Here is a 24,927-nt window from a genome sequence, read left to right on the forward strand (position 1 = left end):
AGCGTCCTCTTCCCCGCAGTACTTCAGATGCAACAAATTCAAAGCCCGCTACATTGACATTCGACCCAAACAACCACCCGTCAAACGTCGAAAAACTCCGACCGGCCCGAAACGAACTTGTTATAAATTGTGTCATCATTAGTGCCAATCAATCAACTATTCTGCTCAACCGAAGCTAAAACCCGGTTTGTGATATACAACAACAAAAAAACACGAAACTGTGCGGAGTGGTACATTGGAGGAATAAAACACATACTCGACACACAAAACCAAAGCAAAAAACAAACAAACAAAAAAAACCTCCCCGCTGCATCACATAATGTCAATGAGCGGTAGCTTTTCGTCCGTCGTCCCCATATACGAGCATTGGTTCACGATTTGGCACGGACTGATTATGGCACCGGGGGGCCGCGTTCGCACATCACAGAATCCCGCACACGTCAGCTTCAGCTGACAGCGGTTCGTCCCGGAAGCGCTGGAACTGGCTCTTAAAAGCTTCGGAAAAATGCTTCCCCGGTAATACTCCCACTGCCTACTGCACACCATTTTCCATCCTGCCATGTGAGGCGCATAAAGAAAAAATCTGTCACACCTCACTGGCGATACTGGTTTGGAGGCTCGCAGTGCTGCTGGTGGTGGTGGTTTTCATCAATCCTACGTTCCCACACACCGGATGGACGGAAATAACTCAACCCCACCACGCACCATGTGCTGCTTGCGCTTTAAATATGCTTGTTTCGAACTCTCCGGCCTTTGTCTTGTTTGTTCCACACCCACACACTCGATAAAACCACCGAAAGGAAGGAGCGAAAACAATGTTTTGACGCTTCGGCGGAGAAAAGCGGCCCAACGATGTGCTTATAATCCACAGACACAATCAGGCTTTTTTTTGCTCGACATATTTTTCATTGTCACTAAAAATAGGATAAAACTCACGGGCAACAACCAAAAAAAAAAAAAAATAGCTCCCATTTTGTTGTTCATGTTGAAAGAGAAAATGTAGCAGAATGTACACACCACCAAAAAAAAAGCACACCATTTGACACTGGACGAAACAATTACCGGTTCCGGTTCGGTAAGAAGGACGGTCAGGTTGCTGTGGAGTACTTTAGAGCGGGTGGGCATCCCCTCATCCTCGGCTGGTGCGATGAAGCGAGTGGTGCTGGGAATTAATTTAAATCAATCCACTCCGCCAAAACCGGGCATTATGTGCAGGCACCACACGAGCAACCGTGTGTGTGTGTGAGTGTATTTGGTTAGTGTCCGATTTTCACCCCCCCCCCCCCCCCCGGTTTGGAGTTTTCCACTCGACTGGCTCAGCGCGGGCGACTGGCTTAGCGCTTCGGAAGTGATTTATGAGAATGCTCACGAGTGGCGCTCGAGCGTGAAGTATTTCAAATACCCTCGGCCGGTTGTTCGCGTTCGCCCATTCCCACGGTTACGTTGCGTGCCGTCCTTATGTTTGCTTCCGATCTCGACCAGCAGCAAACCACCGGAACACAAAAGAGAGTGAGCGAGTACGCAAAAACAACACACACACACATACAAACCCCAAACGCAAACCGGTAAAAGAAACATTATCCAAGACATTGCACGCTCGGCAAAGCGGTTACGGGCGGTATGAAGAGTTAGAGTTATGGCATGTTACACCGCCCTGTACGTCCCTTCGCCCCATGAACTCTCGTTGCTGGTGTGGTTTTTCTTTTCATTTACCAACAAAAGGATGCCTTCAAGTAGCTACTACCATCGAACCCACAATGGGATGTAGAGCTTGAGTAAAAAAAAACCCAAAATAAAAGAGAGCACGGCGTTATTACATTTACGGCGCCGAGGGGCGGTAAATGGAGCTGATTTGTGCACATACACGCACTCACACACTCACGCCTGCTGGCAACACAGCTCGAAAATCTCAACCGCAACCGGATATGGACACTGTTTTCCGGTTCCGTTCGCCGGCTCATCAAAATCTGTCCAGATCCGTCGAACGCGCTATTGTTTTGCGTTACTTTCGGCGCCCGCTGCATCAGCTCGAAACCGGCGTTCCGCTTCAGGATTTTAGCCGTCGTCGTCGGTGGTCGGTGGTCGGTGTTCCTTGCTGTTGGTGAGCGCGCTGAAAAGCGAGCTTTTTTCCAAAATAATAAAACAACAAAACAGTACACTTGCGAAATGCGTGCGAGCGATGCGCGGAAAACCTCCCGCGTGAATTATGCTTTCCGCTACCGGATTAGGCAAAACCAGGGCCAAGCCCAGGGTGGCGCTCGTGTGCGCCGTGCTTTCCCGTTTGCGCTGCCGTTACGCTGGCACGGTTCGTCAAGCACTGGAGCCATCATAATCATCGTCCCGAAACCAGCGTCGACATTGTTTCGGGAGATGCTCAACCTCTTCGCCAAACCAAACCATAACAGCGTGATGTGTGCCTGAAGGGTTTTTCGTATTTATTGTAGCGCGGGGGGATTTTCTCACGACTTTATACGATCCGTTTGACAGAGGCTATGCCCCCCCCCCCTTCACGCTGCTCCTCTGTCTGGATGGAAGGTCGTAAATTACGCGCAGTGGTACGATCATCGCACATCCACATCCCCAACCCTTATCCACCCTTGCGGTCGGGGGGTTAATATTGAACTCTTTTATAGCTTTTGCCGCTTTAGGAAACGGGTGGCAGGGGGGTTCGCTCTGCTATGGTACGCCTCTCCCACTGCAAACCGTTAATACTCTCCGGGAGTGGTTCCCTGCCGCAAGTACGTTTGTGTAATTTATCTTGCGTGTAATCTCACCATCCATTGCGGACATTTAATGTTCACACACACACACCCGAGGTACACGGGAGCGAAGGGGGCGAAGTTTTGCTCGGACGGGTTTGAGAAATTGTTATATTGTGTACTTGTGCTTTCGTATTGCGCTGAAGCACGTCGGTACTTATCGCGCGGTACTCGCGTCCATCAGTGTGTGTACGTTAAAGCTGCACTTGATGCCTTTAATCAAAGCGCCAACCTGCTGATGGCAACCAGCACATCAATACGTGGGAAACAGTTTATCGTCACTTCAACCGACATTAGCTGTCATTTGATAGGGCTCTTAAAGCTTCATCAATGGCTAGAAAGCAAAAAAAGAACGTTTGAAAGCATTGCTAAACGTGTGGATTGGGTTACTTAAACGCCTGTTTGAATACCTTTTAGTCCACAATTGGTCAGTTTCAGGAAATTATATGATATGACTGCGTCTTTGTCGTCAAGGACTTTGGAGTTTTGCTGGATGTGGTCTTACATTCTCCAACCATTTTAACTCCCTGGTCACTAGGGCCCGTAAAACGCTTGGAGTGTTGAAACGTGTGGCATATGATTTCTTCGATCCTCTATGCTTTAAGATACTATTTTGATCTTTGGTACGGTCCCTGCTTGAATACTGTTCGGTTATCTCATCGCCGTCGGCCAGGGTCCGTATTGAGACGTTGCTGAGAATGTGCAGAGGTTCTTTGCAAGACTTGCTGCTCGCAGAGATCTTGGGGTTAACTCCTCTGCTTTTCCTTCTGATGAGGAAATATGTCGTTAGCTCGGTTCAATGTCCCTAGAATCCTGCCAATCCATTGCCCAATTTTCCTTCTTAGCCTCACTTCTTCTCCACTGTGTCGATGCATCATCGTTACTTTCGTCCTTCCCCTTATATGTAACGTCTCGTGTCCTTCATACTCGTCCTGCATTACTTGTTCCTATACGTCGCACAGCTATAGGACGAAGAGATATCCTCTGTTACTTGCTAAGCAAATGATTGACTACACATTCAACTTGTATGATTTTAATCTCTCCTAACATTCCGTTCGTTCTGTCTACTATCCTCTTTCTAAACTCTTTACTCTATATTCGTGCTACTTGCTAACAAGTGCAAGTATGTAAGTTTGGTTTAGTACGTGAGACCATTGTTTAGCCACGAGGAAAACTTTGAATGTGAACTAAAATTTGGAATAAGAAATACATCATTTGAATCACTAGAATCAAATAAGAACCACAAATTAACCTGTTAAAGATATTTTGCGTAAATAATTCATAATCATAATTCATTAGTCACTGAAAGGGTACAGGCAGGCCTTGACCGACATCGGTTGTTGAGCCAAAGAAGAAGAAGAATTCATAATAACTACATTCACGGAAGCTGGGAATGTTGTTTTAAATACAAAACGTTCAAGCTCCTTTCATTCACGCTATCCCATGCGTGATTAGCTTACAACATTGTTTAATTCACTGTGCTCTGGTTAACAGCGAAGGTATAACATGAATAAGTACTGGCTAGCAATTTATTATATTGACGGAACTACTTCTTACACCCTTGACTGCGTTGCGTTCGTGCAAATATAGACGTATAGCGACATCATTATTTGAAGCATTAAATGAGATTTTGTTCCACGCAAGCTCATTAAACTAACATTCGCCCGAAAGGTGTGCCATTAATTAATCAGCACATCGCATTGTAGTGCGAGATAAAAATGAACCCGAACCTCCGTAATGAGCGCCGGTTTAATGAAATGCCTCCCACCGGTCCGAACGATTGATTGCAGCAAGTAGGTAGCCGAAATCAATGAGCATCTGTTGAGCCGTAAATTAATTTACCAATAATTGATCAAAGTAATAAACGTGCCCCGAAGACGCGGTGAAAGTGTGCTGCGCGACGCCTGCACTGCTCGACGGGACGCTTCCAGTTATCAATGACTGGTGACGGCCATCGCTCAAAGTGAGTCGTGTCATGGTAGCCCAAGAAAGAGTGTACAACTCAAATTAAGCACCTTTAAAATTTCACAGAAAACTTTTCCACCAGCACTCACCCGCACACACACACACAGCGTTGGGTTTGTTATCTTAACGGACCTTCTCACCCACACGAGCTGGTCCCGGAAGTGACGGGAGCGATGCGGGGAAGGGCACAATGTGCGGATGGAACTGTGCGAAACCGGAGCACGAAAAACAGAAGCTTTTCATAATTAATCACTAATCAACACTTTATTTGCGCTCGTACTTTTAACCTTTCCTGGAGAGACGAAAAGAGGGCCAGAGTGGTTTCCGGGGGCAGCCGTCGCTCGGGCAAGCCAATTCAAGCCAAACGCAAAGGGTAGGGGCCGGGGGTTCAATTAGGATATTAAGATGGCGCACCAAAAGCCTTCCGTCTCGGTTGGAAGGCGAGCGGGCACGCGCTCACCGCTCGATCGATCTTGTGTGTAAAGGATGAGAAAGAGGAGCGAGACTAAAGGGGAGTAAAGGGAAAAGCGTGGTTCAGCCATGTCATCATGAGCCAGCCGGGGCAAGTTTCACTTTACACTCAATTAATCTTACAGCCCGGAACTTTGACCCGGACCCGCTGCGGACGAGAGGGTGGAGAATGCTAACAAACCGACGTTTGGGGTGCCACGGAAACTAAAAAAGGGTACCGTGGATGCCCCTACCCAAGTGGTAGAACAAAACGAAAAGAAAAGAGAAAACAAACACCCTCAACCCGTGCAGCTTTCGCTCCGTTGCTAAGCGTTGCGCCGAAAGCGTGGCTGGAAATCTTATTAGCAAATAGAAAGAGCATGGCGGCGGGAGTTTCGCCCCAACAGGTTCACTCCCGGGATCGAGGTGCAGGCGGCATACTTTTGCATTGATTGATAGCCAGCACTGGACGATGTGTCGATTTATTACCTTCTCGTATTTGCAGCTACCGTTTTGTGCTGATTGATTGATGGCAGCAGCTCCCACCGTCCATTACACCCTTTGCGAAAGTGCTTTCGTCCAGCAACACAACCCACTGTGATCGTTCAGGTTTAGTGTCACAGTCAGACACGTCACTGCTCGAACTGCGCCGGTTCAGGATCAATTAAACCGGCCCATGTTTACTGTCTACCGGCTGTGACTTGCCGCAGGCAGCTGCATCAACACAAACTTTCCTCTACTCACACACACACACTGTCTCTTTCTCCCTTCCTCTAACCTCCTCCATCAAAATGAGCACTTCAGCCCAAGGCAGGGCAATTTCCGGCTCCCGCTAATTTCCTGTCAATGTCTTTGATGGGTCCAATTGTGAGAACCGGACCTTGGGCGAGTTTTCCCCCGGGCCCTGCCTTGTTCGAAGCCATTGTGTTCGGGTCTTTGTGGTCGAAGGAGCTGCAGGAGTTCCCCCCACCGAAGAGAAAAACGGGAGCGCATAAATTCCCCAAACGATCGTTCCCGCGACCAACCTTGGCGCTTGGCAGGCCGAGGAGAGGAAACAATAGCGGACGCTTATCAGTTGCATACCTTCCACCGTATGAAAAGTGGCCGCCGGCCAACGGGAAGAAATTGAACATCGTAAACACACCGATTTCACTGCCACCGTTGCCTCGGTGTGTTTGGGTTGCGAGGGTCGACACTGTCCGGGGAGATGACCCGGACCGGACCTGGGTGGAAAATACAAAGCACCTTTTCGGGTGCGCTCGTTTCTGGTTTTCCAGCCGGTCCAATTTTATCGTACCGTGTGTCGTGCGGAGAGTGTGCTGGGGGGAAAGGCGAGAGGCATGCGGTTCACGGTTGACCAGTGGCCCCGGTTCCGTGGTTGACAGTCCATGTTGCGGTTTAGGTGGGTTGTGTTGTTGGAACTTTTTTTTTGGGGGGTTTGTTGTTGCGCGTGTGTGTTGAACCTTCCTCCTTCCTTCTATTTCAACTAGTTTTCCAACTATCTATGAAGCAAAGCTGTGCTGTTGCTTAGTTGTGTCTCTGTCCGCTGTCGCGCTGTCATACTAACACTGGTTTTGGGCCGGGTTTTGGGAGGAGTTTTCCCCCCCTTTTCGCTCGTGTGCGGTCGGGTTAACCCAATGCACACCTCAGCTACATAAATATTTGCCCTCCCTCCCTGTGCCGACCGGGTTTTGAGTGTGTGTGTGTGTTCCAGCGGTATGCTCCACCTGCAAGCCGGTACGAATTTCGAAACGAAAACATATAATCGAGCGCCATGCCGTGGGAGCAAAGGCGGGTGGTAAGGGAGCGTGTTTATTTTCACCTGTTTTATTTTTCACCAGGAGCCGGACTTTTTTGTGTCGAACTTAGTTGCAACCCAACCCCACCCCAAAACGTTGTGTGCATGATGTCGATTGGCCGCCAGCACTCTATCTCTCTCATACGGAACGCCAAAGAAAAAAGGGTTTCAACAGACACACAGGGGAAGGAAAAATGCCACTCTCAAATGTAATAAAAATAAAACGGAAGCACGTGGAATTTCGAGCTTCCGGTGAGCGAGAAGGCCGGGCAACGGTAGGCTGCGGGGCTGAAGTTCGGTTGCCACTTCGGGGGAGCAATCGGAAGCAATAAGGTGCGAACGTATGTACGAGACGCTCATTCGGTATTCATTCGTACCCGGGAGCTATTGGAGTTGGGCGTGCGTGCGTGTGTGTGTGTTTGTGTCTGTGAGTGCGGCAAAGCTCTCAACTCCCCCAGGCGTTAAGATCTTACAGACATCCGCCCAAGTGGCTCCGCACAGAAATCTAACCCAGCAGATTGCCAGCTTTACCGTGGGACGACGCAGCGGCAGAATCGTGCCGAACAATCCCGTTTTATCCAATGAATGGGAATAGAAAATTACTCGAAATCAATTTTCATCGTAGCGGGGAAGCGAGACAGGGCGGCTAGTGGTCGTTGTCGCTGCTGCCTACCAACGCGCGCCACGCGCTGAGCAAAACGCAAAAGTTTATCTTCGGCTCCGGTGGTGCGGCGTAGGATCATCATAATCCACAGCATCATCGAACGACCCCGTTACGACGACGACGACGACGGCCCTCATGGTACTCGATGAAAATTAGTTCCTTTCTAGAAGCTTTCCGGCTCATCTTTGGTGAGTCGGTGCCAGCCCTGGGGCGTGGTGTGGAGGAGCGTTGGATATATTGCCATGCAGTGATTTTCCAATCGAACAAACGGTCGCTATCGAAACGAAATAACAATGAATATTTGCTGACGGTTGCTGCTGCTGCTGCTGTGAATGCTGTTTATTTAAATGCAATGAATTTAGATGCGCTCGAATGGATTTTCTCGAGCTGATAGAAGGAAGGAGCAGCTACGGCAAACCATAGTCTATAGCTTTTGAACGCACGGGACGGGCTTTTGCTTGGAATGGAGTCGATAGCTGCAGCAATTATGCGCTAAAGTCAATACGGATGGCTCGGTGAACAAAGTAAATTGTTAGCGTTTGCTGTAAACACAGCGCACGTTACATTATTGTATCGTGCTTAATAGGACCGATGTGGGCAAGCATGACTTTTCATCGGAATTGAGATGATAAGTGAGTTGATAATGGTTCGTTTAATCTATTGGCACAATTTAACTCTCATGGATTAATTAACTGGTGCTGTGTTGCTGGTGTACTCAAGATATTGCGATGCAATAATCAATGAGGAAAGGGGATTTTAAATAAGCGAGCCACATCATGTTGACTACGAATTGCTCCGAGGTGGAATAGAGCAGTTGGAGAAGCATATTTTTGCCTAAAAAGAACGAAACTTTCGTCTGTGACTCTATTAAACTAGTGTATGAACGTCGTTTGCCTAACTTAAAACAAATGCATAATTTATAAAGCACCATAAATGGAAAACGAGACGAAACATCATTCCCAAGCATGCTCCCTGGAAAATGGGAAAAGCTTTTTGTAACTATATGTTGCTGTATGTATGTGTGAGTGATATTTTTGCAGCCTGTTGCCAGTTGCCATAATCGAAGCAGAAAACAAAAAAAAGAGAGTAAAAAAAACAGCGAGTTGGCACACTGTTGTTGGCAAAGATTTCAAAATTTATGCGCCACACAGTTGCACGGTGGAAGATGTAGCAAAAAAAAAAAAAAAAAAACAAAAAGGAACCAACCGTGCAAAGCAAACACACAAAGCACACAAGGTTTTGGTGCGGAAAACGCATACAGCCGACTGCCAGTGTAGGTAGTAGTGGAAAAACGCAAATGAATATCAACAAAATGAAGCATAATCCGGCCGGTGGTCCGGTTCGCTCTCTTGGCAGCGAGTTTGCCCAACACGAACACGAAGGTTCGGAAGCGCACAGAACCGAAGCAGCTGAGCAGTTGGAACAGATTTATGCACAACTTAAGACGGGCAAAACTTTGCCGCTTCACGCAACTGCTCACGGCTGCTGTAACACAGACACTATCGACAACGATGCCCATTTGCGCAAGACGGCGCAACGACGGTGGTTCGAGGATTGTTGTGCGCGAAATGGCAAAGGCGGCGACAAACAAAAAAAAAAAAACGTGCTTGCCTCCCTGGAGCTGTGGACAACTCGTGGGGAGTATTTGTCCCCCGTTGAAGAAGGAAACAAATGCGCATCTAGTTGCTGTAGCGCCTGGGGTAGTGTCCGATTTTGCTGTTTTCGTTTACGTCTGCTCTGGTCGCACGGACGTCCTTGGGAATGCCATTATGGGTTGTCGTAGGGTTGTGTTGGCTGCTAATCGAAACAATACGCTCCCCTTTGTCTTGTTTCTTGTACCAACGTAAATCAGGTCGTTTGTATTGCTTCATTTAGCCCACCAAAACGATGGTACCAGATTGTTGATCCACTTTAACCTGTCTCTCCGGCGAAAGCCTCCGTACGCGAAAAGGGTGGAACCCGGTTTTAATGAGTTGCAAAATTTCAGGTGAACTGTACCAATTTTTGGTACGGAAAACGGTATGCTATGAAGGGAAGAAGCAAAAGTGAGCGTTGAAAGATGCTGAGTCAGTTTGGTGCGAACGGGCACCATTATGGCCGCACATAATTAGCGCTAGGGGAATTAGCGGCGGGATTTAGCGTGTTGTACAACGTCTGGAAGGATTGTGGTTGAGCAGAAACGGACCAACACCAAACCAGTGTCAACAACCGGGATCGTCACGTGTTTTTGCACAAGCAAAGAGCTGCCAGTAAATTAGATTCTAATGTAATCCAGCGGAATTGAGCATTTGGGAAAGAGAGGAAAAAAATGAAACCCTCTAAAAAAACAAAGAAAATGGAGCAATAGGTAAAAAAAATTGGTAGCTGAAATGTCTCTCCCGGTGCTGCTGACATGATGCTACCCGGGCGACGTCATAAAATCACTGCATTATCACAATTGGGATGCTTCTCCTGCTGCACCCGGTCGGTCGGGCTGCAGTGTTCCGGGCACACAGTGAACCAAAACTGCACACAAAAAGCTCATACAATATTCAAGTGTCGTTCGGTAAACCGGTAAACCGCCTTACACCAGTTGGTCGCATTGTTTGGCACTGCCGATGCAAGCATGCGGGAATAGATTTGTTCCTGCCAAGCAAACCTTTTCTTGTGCTGTTTTTTTGTGTCTGTTTGCCTTCATCTTCCCCGAAATCTTTAACTGTGTTGACGATCTGTGTTGAAAGCACCCAAGGACAAGAAGGGACAAGACTGAATTCCGAATGTTGCGATCTTGCAGGCTCTCCAAGATCTTGTCTTTTTTCTTCTTGGAATGCTGCACAAAAAACCACACAGCGACATGAACCAGAAAAGTTAGTGTGCCGAGGACTAGACTGAGAAGTACCAACAAAAAAAGTCCTCCCAATGAGTACCATAAAATTGGAGACTGGCGCATTAAACCGACTCTCGCTGGGATCGCACGTGTATGTGTGTGTGTGTGAGTATGTGCACATCGCCGTGTCCACCGGTGCGTGGCACTCGGCACAAATGCATTGGTAAGGATTTTCTTTTCCCACTGTTTTTGTGCCACGAGCGAAGGACGAAAAAAATTTTGCCGCCGCTGCTGCTGCTTGTCCGTTTTCTTCATGTTGAAATTCCGCAAAAACCATTCCCACAAAAAGGACATCCAGCCAGTCGGTGGTAGAGGACCGAAAAATGACCACCTCAGGAATTGGCATGACGGTGGTTCCCTTGCCAGCCCGTTGCCACCATACCGTGGCCGCTGGGCTGGCACGGTGGAAGCGGCCACACGCGAAAGCTGGGTTTTGAAAATTAGGTCATTTTGCTTTCGTTTCGCAATGGAGTTTCGCTCCGGTAACATTGAAGTTGGAATAATTTCTGCAAGCAGCCGGAATGTACACCACTGCCGGCGGGTACGACTTTGGCTTTGTGTATGTGTGTGTGTGTTTTTCATTTCGCTTCTCCCACGGATCGAAATTGTGATTCCAACTGCGGACGTTTTCGTTTGTCGACTCAATCCCGGCTGCCAAGCACAGTTCTCAGGTTGTTTGCTAATGTTGGTGGTGATTTTATATACCGTGCTTAGCTTCAGTCGTGTTTTTCGTGTGTTGGCAATGGTGAAGATTTGATGTTTTTTGTTCTGTTTTGCTTTTGTTTTGTTTAAGGCGAGATAGTTTGTTTGGCTTCTGCTAGCAACGGAAGAGTACCCACACTGTACCTGAGTGTAGGCTGATGATAACTGTAATAACCATTATTTTTGAAGGTCAGAAGACGATGCCCTTTTCGTTAAGGTTAAGAGATTTTGAATGATATGGATGCTGTACCAACAGGGAATTTAAAGAGTAACTGTCGAAATTATATCACAACTTCTTTTAAGCTAACTATTACCATTAGCTTAAGTGCTTCTTTGTAGTTGAGGCTGATGGACACTAAAATATGTTTAACGAAAGGCGCTCAATGAACCTTTTTTGTATATTTTTATAGGTTTTGAATTGCTAGTAACTTTTCGTACTACAGGTTTGTAGTCATTTTAATGAGCTTATAACATCACAAACCCAAACGCTTGGACAATCGAAAGGTTCAACTCATTCTTAGTTCCTTGCTGATAGTTCCTTCTTCTAGCTCTACACATTATTTCCATCATTTTTACCAGGAATAACCTAGTACAGCGTCATGGAGCACTTCATACGGAGCGAGATTGCAACGTCTCCACCGTTCGTCCGCCATACTGCCCGACAAATACCCATTCTTCCGGCAAGCCTTTAATGTGACGTGAGACCCTTTGTTAGAGTGGAACAATATATTTGCGCGCATACACACTCACAAAAAGCCCTACCGAGTTCAAGTGTCGCTCACGAGCTCACTTCCCCGGATATGTACCATCCCTCCTCACAACCCTCCCCCTCCCCCTTCAGGTCGCTGACTTCAAATAAAAGCCTTATCGGGCGATAAGGAGAAACGTCTTCTTTTGTGACGGAAGCGGGAAGGTCCGCATTCAAACGGTCGTCGCATCGCGATAGCACGGCATAGAGACAATTCGCGCGGCTTAGGATCAGATGTAAACAAAGCTTCCGTCATTTATCACATCCTTACTGACATCGTAACCGGAGGGAGTGAAGCTGTTGAGATGTGGGATCGCACGCGTGCCACGCGTTTGTTTGTTCGCGCTTTGAGGCATATGGATTTTGTTGTTGTTGCTGCTGCTGATGCTGCTGTCGTTGTCCCCGCGGTTCCAACGAATCACACAAACAATGTTTTGCTGAAGGTTGTTTTTTTCCTTCTTGCTGCAAGTGCCCTGCGGCATTGCTTTTCCATCTCAATTCACTGCTGACGGTGCGCCAGCCGCGCAGGGAGGAAGGAGCAGCGCCGTGGATCATAAATTATCCTTCGCTAGGTGATCTCAACCGCTCATGCATACAAATCCGTTGAGCTGGCCGGATTTCTGCTCTTGCGCGGAATGATGCTATTTCTATGGGTAAACCGCGACACGGCACCCTCGCCCTGTCCAGCCCACGCCATAAAAGAAGCGCGAACCGTTCGCCGAGCTTGTTCTTTTCGTTCATTACAGTTAGCGGCAAACCAAGCACCGGTGAAAGGTAGCTAAAATCGGATCTTAAATTTTAACGCAGTCTTTACTGTGATGGTCGTTATACAAAAAATAAAAAAAAATAATGCCACGAGAAAAACAGACTTTTAGCTCTCGAGGGAGCGATTTTTCTTTTCTTTTTGTAGTTATGAATTTGCCCCCACCGTGCCTAGAACAAAAGCACGAGCGAGAAAATATGTCCGCAGCAAGTGAAGGGTGAAATCAGAACAAAAAAGCAAGCGATCCGTGTAGAAGAATAATCCACCGCCTGTAGGGAAGGTTCCGTCTCTCGCGAGAAGGAGCAAAAAAGTGGGCTGCGCAATAACAATTATAATCATCATGCTTAAAGAGATCTTTAGCTGGAGTATCTTTATGCACCGCTGCACCGTAAATTTAATTACTTCCAGCGCATACGCCAGGGCTGCATCATGTTAATTTAGTTATTTTTATTGCGAAAGAACGATCCGGGTGGTAAAAAACCATGAGAATTTTAAAGCAATTAATTAGGAAGCAAACACTAAGTTCCGCTTTGTTACGTTAAGTTCATGTTTTGCGTAAATAAATACTATTTTAAAGACACTTTACATTAAATGCATAATTGTACTGTACATCTGATTTAATGGATGTTATAGTTTAGAGGTTTGGGTTCAAATGAAATTTTACCCTTTCCTAGACTAGAAGCAGTTTTTGTGTTTAATAAAATATAATTTTAGATGATTGTTATTGTAGCAATAACAATAATATAATCAACTGACACAAAATTCGCATACTGACGATTATTGTCAAACGCCTAAAGTTATGCAAATGGTGTCGAAAAATCCATTAATTACAATACGATAGCAAAAGAAGCTTTTCTGAACACAAGAAAATAGACAAATGGGCAAATTATAGAATGAATTCTGCTATACACCTCTTTCACAAGCCTTATCCAATCCAATCACATTAATCAGCGGGATCAAAGTGACAAACTACGCTTTCAGTTCAATCCACTTTTAAGAGAAAAATCCCACGATCGTAGCTTCTCGTACGAAGACGAACCGTAAGCCTCATCGTTTGCTTCCGTTCAAAACGTTGGAAAATAGGAAAATATGCTGTCATTTCCAGCAACTTGTAACCCAGCTGGAGCCCTTTCCCGTTTCAGCCGCACACACACACAAAGACATGCAGGTGTTGGCTACCACGCCGTTCCCGGCGTCCACCTCGGCCGTGAACGACCGTAAAACCTGTTAATGCCGGCGCTGAAACCATGGTCGGCTGTGGCCACTTTTGAATATCCGGTCACCACCCTGCGCAGGCCCGCGAACCAAACATCCCATCAAAAAGTAAAACGTCAAGTGCGCAAACTTTCGCCCGCCCAACCGGCGGGACGTCCGACACCTGTGACTTTAGGGCCTCCCCGTGATACCGAGCGGAGCCTTTAATTCCTTCCCATTTATCACCTGGTGTGTGTGTGTGAGTGTATGGGTGTGTGACATGGTGCCGAGGTAAAATAAAGTGGAGTTTTTCGCTTTTCCGCTTCGCTGGTAACGTTGCTTGAGTGGGGCCTTGGCTACTCTTTTGCCTTTCTCTGCGACTCGATTAATGGCGGTAATGTCAAGGTAGGCAACAGAAAGACAGCCGTTTGGAACCTAGAAGTAGCCTAGCTGCTGCCAAAGCGCGGAAAACACATTTCGCCAACAGCTTGAAGTCATTGTACGTTTTATGGCTGTAGGTGTGTGTGTGTGAGTTTGAGTTTTTTTTATAATGTTTCACCCGAAATAGAACTTTCCAGAATGGGGGGGGAGCAAAAAAACAACCAAGCGCTATCGATTGATTGATCTTGGTCGCGTTCCATCTGGCGGCTGCTCGAAGCGTTTTGCGCTTACGATAAGGGAAAGGCAACGATGATGATTTGATACATCGATTTTCCCATCACCTTCCGGGGCTCCTGGTGCGCATCGGCTCGATCGAACGCTTGACTCCGGCAAGAACCACACCAACAACAGCAACCAAAAAAAAAGGAAGAATAAAAACGAAACCACGAAAACACTCACTACACTCCCCTGCTCGTACCTCGATGTTGGCGACGAACGCTCTATTGACGATATTTATTTACGAGCTTTATACGATCGATCGAACCCCGGATCGGTGGCGTAGGCTTTACCGCGATGTGTGATAAAAGCGCCCCCACCGGCAGCAGCGGGTAGAAGCGGTGAAACCGAAAGGCCAACCGCCACCAGCAAAAGTTGCGTCGGCAAAGCAAACGATGCCAATCGATGCCCCCGCGGGGCGGATACAAAAGAACGGACCAAACCCGTCACTCTCGCCGCACAGTCGTTTAACCGGCGTGGCAATAACTTTTCCGCAATCAATAATAACTACTTCCAGCGGCAACTACACCACTATCTGTACCGTGTTGGGTAGGGAGCGGCAACCGAAATGACGATGCTTCTTCACCTTAGGTGCACGGATTATGGGATTGCTCTGTTTGCCTTTGTGCCTTTTTCGTGTGCGGAATGCTTTTTGAGGCAAAACGACGGAATAGTTTCGTTCGGAGGGTTTTTTTTCTCTCTTTTCGCCTTCTATTTGGTCTACCCACATCCTTCACATCAATTGGAAAAAAATGTGCTTTTCTTCTCCCGGGCACTTCACACGACGGATCATACTACTGATCGGTTTATTGTTGGTCGATGGCAAACCTGCTCGGTCCTTATCGGAAACATCGGATCACACGAATGGCGAGCGCGCGCGCTTTCGTTTTCCTCCGTTTCGCGCCCAACGGGACTGAAGAATATGGCCAGATTTACTTCACCGATTTCCAATCGGCAGCCAATTTTACGAGCATTTGCGCGTGAAAAATAGGCTCCTGCGCTGGCTCTCCCGAACGCAAGGCAGATGCTTTTACGGGCAAGCTATCCGCACACACTGCCTTCTGGAAGCTTTCGGTACGGCTGCAAGCGTATTTCATACACGTCGTGTGTCGCTCACGGTACGTGTCTGTGTGTGTGTGTATGACAGAGTAGTATGTTATTTTTCATTTCACCGTTCTGTTTGATTTGGTGCCTGCAAGTTGCAACGTCGTTTTTCCCGTTCTACACTGTTGCAAAGGGAGTAACCGGCACCGACACAAAACAGTTTTATGCAAAAGCAGTTGGCAGTAGCAGATATGAGCCAAGCAGCGGTTGAATGGAGCTTTTGAAAAGGCCCCCCGAAAAAAAAAATGGGTGGAAAAGCAAAACGATGGTGTCGAATAAGTGCGGATCACGAGTGGGCAAACAGTTCACACGTGCGGGAGAGTGTGTGAGTGGCGTGGCCGGAACGGTGCAACGCTTTTCAATCCGTCGCTGTGTTGCTTCAAAACATATTTTACGGTCGATTATGCTTTTTGCTTAGCCCGACATGATCGTAACGAGAAAAACAGCTATTTTAATATTGACAGAGTGCGAGTTGGGCGCGTGTTTGTGAGTGAGCACCAAACCGTGGTTATAAAATGCACATGCTTTCATGCGCATGCAGTGGTTGAAATTCATTTCAACCATCAAAGTGAATTTTGGACCATTTTTTTTGCGATGAAGTAACTCGATATACAACCCGGGAAAACAACGAAACAATTTTAATTGAATTCAATTTTAAAGCCCCAAAAATGTTGACCCCACATTCACCCTTTTCGGATTTTAATCATCATGCGTGTAAGTGTTTGAACTTTTCCTAGATTGAAATGCAAATAAACAAAATCCTCCTTGTGCACACACATTGCGAGCATTCGCTCGGCGAGGGCTGGCAAATTCGAAAACTTTTCGGCATGAAAGCAATCCGTTTATTGGATTCTGTGTTTGGGCGTATGCTGTACGGACATTGCAGCTGCGAAAAAATCATGCACATTTTCTCTTTTATAATCAGCAAACAGGGAGGGTGCGAATGGGGCTGAAAAATGAAGAAGCAGTGGATCATAGGATTCGACGCGATAGCAAGGGCGCCTGTAGCGTGAACGATTTATGGGGCCAAAAGCCGAAAGCGTCAATGGAAGAACACATAAAAGTGGGTGCCTTGCTGGTGTGTTGCTGAGGTTGGTGCCTGTTCAGCCCTTCGCCTTAGTGTATTGATCCATCATTCGCGTCGGGCGCTTATTTGAGATCCGTCATGCAGCGCGTTTGTCGATTTGTGGTGCTCCATGTCATTGGCAACATTTGTTTCGCGTTACACTTTCGCACTTCTCCGAATGGTGGTACCACGATTCCAATCGTTGCTCATGAAAAAAAAAACCGAAAGGTAAAATGGCGGAGGCAGCGCAGCTAAAGCATAACACCATCAGCACTCACACGGGGCACCAATGCAGAGAGTGAATTGGCGTGACTGCTGATTAAATTTAATTCTTTCCATTGATCGAACGAGCACTTGCCCCACGGGGACAAGCATGGCGAGACACGTTATTGCCGTCTGCCGAAGCGGTCTGTATGGTGCTGAAATTCCCACACCGTCACTTAAACGATCGGCACTCCTTACAACATTCGGCCGGGGCTGCCGAGTAAGGCTGCACTGGGGTGCCATCTTTAATCCGGAAGTCATAAATTTGGCCGCCTTTTCATCCATCACTTTCATCGCCAGCAGAATGGAGATCGCTTAAATGAATTTATCATAATTTCAATTTTCCTTCCCTTTCCTTTTCTCCTTTATTTAGCACCGCCAGGGGAAATTGGCCCTGCATGAAGTTTCTTTAGCATAAAAAGCAACATCATAAAGGCAAAGCCGGAAGACGAGGTGAAACATAAAGGCTACAGCTACAGCTCGACCCCGGGAGCATCTTCGGCGCTGTAGCACAAGCACCGCTGAACAAACAGAACACGGTAAGTTGGGTGAAAGCAATGCACAAAAGGTTCATGTGAGGCGATGAAGTTCCTTGCTTCAGTGCGGAAAGGGTGGCATTTGAAGCGACGGGTTCGAAAAGTTGGCCAGGAAGTTGCGTCCCATCGGGTAGGGACCGGGATGGCATAAGCGTATCTTTATGCAGGGCACCGTGAGGTGAGTGTAAGTAAGCGGAGGAAAACTCCATCCCAACAAACCCACCCAACGCTCAATCGATCGATCTGTACGCGTTCCCTTGTAGCGGTGCAAAAAGCCAGCTGATGGAAAACTAATATTTCACACACACAAAACTCTCGCCACCAGAACTTTGCATCCCGAGGACGATTGCTCGAGTGACTAAATTGGAAAACATCAATTGATTTTGTTGCCTTTTGTGTCACTCTACCACCGGCACCCTTCGCTGCATGCTGCGCTGGATGAGGGAGCAAAACTTGCTCGCAAGAAAAACAATTGCGTTCAAAGCCCTTGTCGAGTGGGAAGCAAGAAAGCAAGCAGTGGGGCGTGTGTTGGGTGCTGGGTTCGCTGTGCTTTGCTACACAAAAGGCAAAGCAAAACAACGTACCCACATACTGTTCGACTTATGATTTTTCAGTCAGTTTTTCCTCTACCACATCGACGCAGACACACACACGCACACACGCCGTGCCGCTCCGTGCAGACTTTGGGGCGGGCGAAAGCAATCAGCAAAATGGGAATCGTTCAATATCCGTTTAAAAGTCGTTGGCGAGCACTTTAGTGTTGAGCTGAAGGGAAGCAGCATAAAAAAAAGAAGAAAAAAATCGAAAGAAATCAATCTGTTTGATCCCGAAGCTGTATCACACGTGCCGGAAATTGGATGTCAGCGGCAGACACGATACGCGATGATATGATTAATTTGTTAATGTCAGCACGCTGCCTAGGTGGAGCTGAGCATGGCAAGGATAAATTTAAAAGTTTTGCCAAAACGGAGCTTCCTGATGAGAGGGTGAGATTTTAATTGGTTCAATGCTTTCGGAGATTACGTGCAAGTGAGGAGATCACTTTCTTATGTCAGATAGTAAACCGTCCAATAAGCTACGTTGGATTTTCCATGCAAACATTAAATTCCGGCTAATGTATATTTTCATTATTTTTGCCTCTTTAACGTGCGCTAAAAACTCTTCACAGACGTTCGCTTTCTGCGAGCACACGTACGCTCGCTCACACACTCATCAACGCATATCGGGCGCAGCGCGTCATAAATATATGTTGGCATTCCATTCGTGCGGCTTTTCATTTACAGGGATTTGTGCATGCATGAAGAGATTTTTAAGCGAGTCGCCTTTATCATACCGCCGCGGCAAGGTTTCCCGCTTACACTCTCCTGGGCTACATTCATTATTCAACCCCTTTTCATCCCGACCGATGGTGGGCCACAGTGCAGCATCGCGATTCCGGCACACCGGCAGTTCTTTGCATTAAAAGTATCCCACTTTGCATGGTTTTCTTCTCGACGTTACGCGGCAGGGCCACGGTTGCCGCTGTGCCACTCGAGCCACAATTATCATGATGATGTATTATGTAAGTTGCAGCATAAATCGTACCGGTGAGTGGTGCAGGAAGTATTTCCCCCGCCACCTGAAATGTGCCCCGCGCATACACGCTCTAGCCCGTGTGCGTAGAGGGTGTTGGTCGGTGAAGGCAAATTTTTTCGCTCGCCCGCCCGACCTGTCATGGGAGGACCGAGATTTTTACTCCACTTTGATGCACATAAATAAATCCCTTCACTTTGCCTTCGCTTGCTTCCGGTTCAGGTGTGGATACCGTATATATGTGTGTGTGTGTGTGATGTGTGTGTGTGGTTGTTATTTTCTGTATAAAAACATATTCCATCTCACCGGGAGAAATATGGATGATCTAGCAAAGGTAGACAGTGCGCTTCCTCCCGTAACGGAGTGCAAAGTGGGGGCCATTTACGGTACCCGCGTGAAAGGGGAATGGGGCACAGTTCCTTCGAACACATACACACTATATCTATCTCTCTCATACTCGACGCCATTATAGCATTCATTTCCGGCACGCCGGGGCGGTGGTGAGAATCGAGGGCAAGATTGAGGGTGTAATAAAAAAGAGTGTGTAATGAAATGAATATGAAGTGCTCATTTTTATGCCTCTCTCAAGCGGTTCTGGGTCTGTAATGTCGAGTTCCGGGCACCAGACACTCCAGCCACCGAACATGGCACACCATTACCGAGCCAGCGAGGTGTTGAACGAAAAAACATCACCCCACAAAACCTTCCTCCGTAGCTGTTGAGTTAAGCTTAGGCTGGCTGGTTTGTTAGTCGAGTTATTGAAACGGTTTTGGACGTACTTTGCTTTGGAATTATTATAAAAAAACTATTTTTTTTATAATTTAATAAATAACATGGCTGTTTATTCAACACGTTTCATTGCAACGCTTGAACAGATTCAGAAATGTGTTTTTTTTATTGACGCATGATCGCACTCCCCACACACTAATGGTTCACAGGAGTAATTTAACAGCACTACAAAGCAATGGATCCCACTATAACTATTGCGTGCTTCAAAGGCATCCAACCTATTTTGCATGAATTTCTCTTAATTTTCACGTGAAACCGGTGGCACTACATTAAATCGCAATTGAAACAACCACATTCACAAATGCAAACCAACCGGACCTATGACACACTGCACTTCTCCGAATGACGACGGCGGTAATTCTGTACCGCTTCAAACAACGCGCCAGACGGTAAGCTTGAACGCATCGCATCTCCCACCGCCATCAAAACGTATCGCAAAGTCGCCGAAATTCTCCCGAGCGGTGCGACGGTGCCGCCATCCGTCGATCCGGAATTATGTCAAGGCGGAAAGTATTTCTATAAATTTCAATGGAATGTTATGATTGCAAGATTCCTTCCCGTTTTTCGGGGACAAAAACCAAACACACACACACACACATACACCGGCAAATACATACACGTGCATACATTCCGATTGAAATCATACGCCAGACGCGTTGTGGAGAAAAAGCTCAGTCAGCCATACCGACTTCTTGTCGTAGCTTAGGGGAGCAGTTGTGAGCTTTGTGTATGTTCGTGTGTGTTTAAGAGAGAAAGAGAGAGAGAAGCAGAGATATATAAAGGGAGAGAGAGAGAAAGAGAGAGAGAGAGAGAGAGAGAGAGAGCGGAGGCCACAAGCAGCGAAAATGGAGCCCGGAAATTCAAGCTATCACATTCACCCGGTACGCCGCCGCTTTCATGCCAGTTCCTGTCTGATGGCGATGGACGGAAAAACAGCACCAAACCTCACACTTGCACACTTGCAACGAACAGAGCCAATATTTTTGGAGAGGAAGAAGGGACAAGAGAGGGAAAGCATGATCGCACCACGATGTTGTTGTGCGTGTCTGTTTGTTCGTGTGTATGTGCTGTTGAAGGGCGTGTTAGTGAGTGTGGTGTTTTCCTTCCCCAAACTTGCACTCTCCTCCACTGCCGCGCTGCCTATGTCTAGCAGCACACTTCTAGCGGCACTTCAAAAGCGATCGAAAAAGAAGTAGCGAAACACTTTTCAAACATCATACATCGGCGGTTTACGACGGGCTGAGTTTGTTTTTCTTTTTTTTATTATTATTTTTGTTATGGCCCTTGGGCCTAGGTTTGCGCGGTGGCAATCGATTTACGAAGAGCAAACACATGGAGCACGTTTTCTGTGGTAATAATATCACCGCATTACGCCAACCGAATCGCTTGCCCGAAGACGGTTGATGCATTTGTTTCTTTTTCTTCTCCTCCTTCGCCTATTTAATGTATTGCAAACCGCCTTATCCCTGTGTTTTCGTGTTTCAATTTCAGTGTTGACAAAATAATGCTTTTCAAAACACCGACAAACACTATTTAAACCTAGCCGCCACAGCTGAACTCAAGTGGAACGAGACAACCTGAGCTTAGCGTTGCAGTGAGCGCAAAGGATTAGAAAGCAACTGCTTCTGTCTACGCTACAACGAACGGACAATTAAAATCAACTTACAAGTTTGATAATCATAAGCCACACTCTTAACACCTCCACAATTCCACCCCTCCCCACTATTGACGGCAGGGTACAGCGGCTAATCTGCGGCCGAGCTTTGCCCGGGGCGGGATAAAATAACGCTAAAATATCGCTCTGCTACTGCAGGATTACGGGCGGCTAAGCTCCTTCGGTTGGCCCTAACGGGCTGGCCACGAATCCGGGTACGACTCAACCCTGCAGCACGCGACGGCCGTGCTCACGTCAGCCAAAAATGCTCACTTAGTATTCATGACGCAGTGCTGGCAGGACGATTGTTGAAGTTCCGGGCACGGAGAGTGCGGTCGTTTGTACAAGTATCGTGCAGAAAGCACTCGAAAAAGGGGTCCCACGCAGGCAGCAGCTCCCACGAAAGCAGCCGAATGTAGCACTCGAGTACAAATATTACCTCATTATAATATTTGCGCACTTATTCCTGCTCATTACCACTTTTTAAATAGCCGCCCCCACCGATGGGTCTGTGAGGGCATGGAAGCTCGTGCCAGTGTGCTAGCGCTGCAAACCGGAAATGGGTTTCCACGAACAAGCGCAGGAAGAAAAACAAACCATCCACCAAAAACTAGTCTCATTTATCCTACTCGCGTTTGTGTTATGAGTGGGTATCTTTTGCAGTGGAATGAATCTAACCAAAGAAACCGTTCCATCGCTTTTCAGTCGGATGAATTGCCGCACCAACACAAACAATCGATTCCACGCTTTTATGCTTCCTTTCGCTAGGGTTACAGCAAACGGACGGTACTACACCGCTGCAACGATCCGTGCTGCAGCATCGGTGGAGCGCTGGATGGAATTGGTAATTCCGGCCGACATGAACCTGCCGAATGGCGGACGGTCGTCCTTTTCTGCGTTAATTAATGGCCCGGAATTGTAAACTAAGGACAGAAAGGGTAGAGGAGAGGGAGGAAACAACATAATCTATGCAAACAAAACAAAAAACCTCCATCCCTCCGCCCCATTCCAGCGAAGCTATGAATAATAAATGCGATAATATTGTCGCAAAACAAATTTACAATTCACAGCGAATCGATGCTTGTTTTTATTTCTCCCTGTTTTTTTTTCATTGGCTTCCCTTTTTGCATTAAAAACAAGCGTATAATAATGGAGAAATATACATTGGCATGCATAAAAAAACAACATTCCTCAATTCTCTCGATACATTACAATACAAATCAAACCCTTACTGTCGAGTAATTTGACCACCCAAGAGCTGTGTTTGTCTTTTGCCCGATTGGGAATGTATTTCTAGTCAATTAATACGCTGCTAGCGCGCACAGGCTCCATAATCCGTCTGGGCTCTGTGTGCTTACAAAAGTATGAATTTGCACTGCTGAAAGCTTCCTTCCCCTTCTACCCCTTTCCAAACCGTTCCCAAGACTCGAACCGTTGCGATCACGAATGACTTTGCATCGAGTGCGGAGCGAAAAAGTGGATGAAAAAGCGTTTCTCCTTTGCCTGTGATAGAATTAAACCACAGTTGGCAAATCATAAATCTTTGCACTCTCGACCCATCATCCGTGCTTGTTTTTGTTTTTTTTTTTTTTTGGCTGCTCTCCTTTCTTTCCCACAAAAAACCCGCTCGTCACATTCATCTCCATAATTCGCTCACTAGAAGCTCCGGCTCGATGCCAAACCATCGCTAGAGAACGTTCTCTACCAAATCCTTGGCACAGCTTTCGAAGCGATGCCGCTCGTAGAATATTGCTTTTGCACCATTTTCGAAAAGAAAAAAGCAAGTAAATAATGGACACGAAATCCTTTCGAAACCAACCGCCTCACCCCCTCTTCTTCACCATTTTGCCAATGGAATCCGGTAAACCGGGAAAGGTTCTTTTCAAAACCATTTCAACACACCGCGGTCCGCCTTCAACGTTGAGGGCTAAAGCCCACACAGAAAGCAGCTTTGCACCAATGCCCAGCAGGGACAGAACCAGCATGTCCTTTCCCGGGGTCTGCTCGAACGATACCTCCATCCCAGCCGATCGAGCGAGATTGTAGAGAGAGAGAGGGAAAGGAAAGAAATCCCATGGTTTATTTCATTGTCTTTGGAGCGTCGTGTGTCATCGTTAGTGTTGCTTTGTTTCGGATTCTGTGTCTTTGTGTGTGTGTGTTCATTTCACAGCGCTTCCTCTTCACCAAAGCGGCCCCCCTTGGTGGAGCTTTAGCGAGTAATACAAGAGCCCCCTCATCGTACCGCTCCGTTTGGTGGCCTGTGAAAGGCTGAGCCGTGTCTTAGCGCTTTCTCGTCACCCACGGGTGTTTCGTTCCCGGCGGGATTCTACTTTGTTCGACCCGGGGGGAGGCACGCGCCCACGAGATCGGGCCACGGATCAATCTGGGGCAGAGATAGATTTCTACATTTCCGTTCCTTCGGTTTTGCTGAGCGGCTCGGTGCCACTCATTGACAGGGCTCGGTGGTTGGTGCTGGTGGCCCGACTGCCGTGTGGATTGAGTTATCAATTTGAAAACATTTTCACTTGCCAGCCACACGGCTGCCCCTGTTCTAGCCCAGCTATCCGACCGATCCCTGCTAATCGATCGCTCGCCTTGGCCTTTGCCTTCCGTGCCCTGGCATTCTGGCAGTCGATGGCAGCCAGAGAATAGATATAATCAGTGCAAATAGAACGAGCGCAAAACGGGTCGCATCAAATGGAAAGAATAAATGTAATCATTTCCATTCCACTGGGCACCCGATAGGGTTCGGCAGGCAAACGGGCCCAAGCTTTTGCAGGGTGAATGTCGGTGAAGGGAAGCGGCTTTTGGCAAGATAAATTGTCTCACGACAGGATAGGGGCTGTATCGTTTGATTTGACGCCGGTGAAGAGACCTTCACCAGCCCGTCACTCCGTTCGTTGCACAGTTGGGTGAGCTTTTGCGGGCGGCCTGAGTGATCTGAAGTGGCATCAGATTAACAAATGCCAACCACCGTTCGATGCTCTGGCAATGAATTCGCGGGGGACTTTTATCCTCCCTGCGGATGTTTGTGCACCGCGTGGAGGGATGGGGTGGGAGTTATTTTTCCCAAGCCCAGATTTTCCCACCGGCTGAGAGCTGTGAGCGCACAATTAACTGTGAAGCTCCTCGAGGGACCAATTGAAATTAGCTGCGATTCATTGTGTAATGATGCTGGCGGGGCTGAGGGAGCCTATAGCAGTGGTGGCCTAACGATTGCAGCCTCAAGATTCCTCAGGCCACACCACACACTGATTAATATTCATCAGTCAGCCATGGCACGTGCATGAACTCGCCACCCTGGGGCGGATTTTTCATCTCAAAGAAAGGATGCTTTCAGCCGCCGGTTGTTTTAAACGTCTTCAAGGATGTGTAT

At 47.3% G+C, this 24,927-nt stretch overlaps 1 protein-coding gene across 15 annotated transcripts in view; it reads left to right on the plus strand.

Moving 5' to 3' along the window:
• LOC1273326 (dipeptidase 1) overlaps positions 1-24,927 on the plus strand; it is a 127,285-nt gene that overhangs the window by 5,817 nt on the left and 96,541 nt on the right. For 9 of the 15 annotated variants that reach the window (XM_061644819.1, XM_061644820.1, XM_061644822.1 and 6 more), the window contains exon 2: positions 17,374-17,539. The exons of the other annotated variants lie outside the window; for them this stretch is intronic. The gene's annotated coding sequence lies outside the window, so the exon portion shown is untranslated. The remainder of the gene's footprint in view (positions 1-17,373; positions 17,540-24,927) is intronic. 15 annotated transcript variants of the gene reach the window in all.

This window comes from Anopheles gambiae, chromosome 2 (assembly GCF_943734735.2).
Source record: "Anopheles gambiae chromosome 2, idAnoGambNW_F1_1, whole genome shotgun sequence".
NCBI classification, from domain to species: domain Eukaryota; kingdom Metazoa; phylum Arthropoda; class Insecta; order Diptera; family Culicidae; genus Anopheles; species Anopheles gambiae.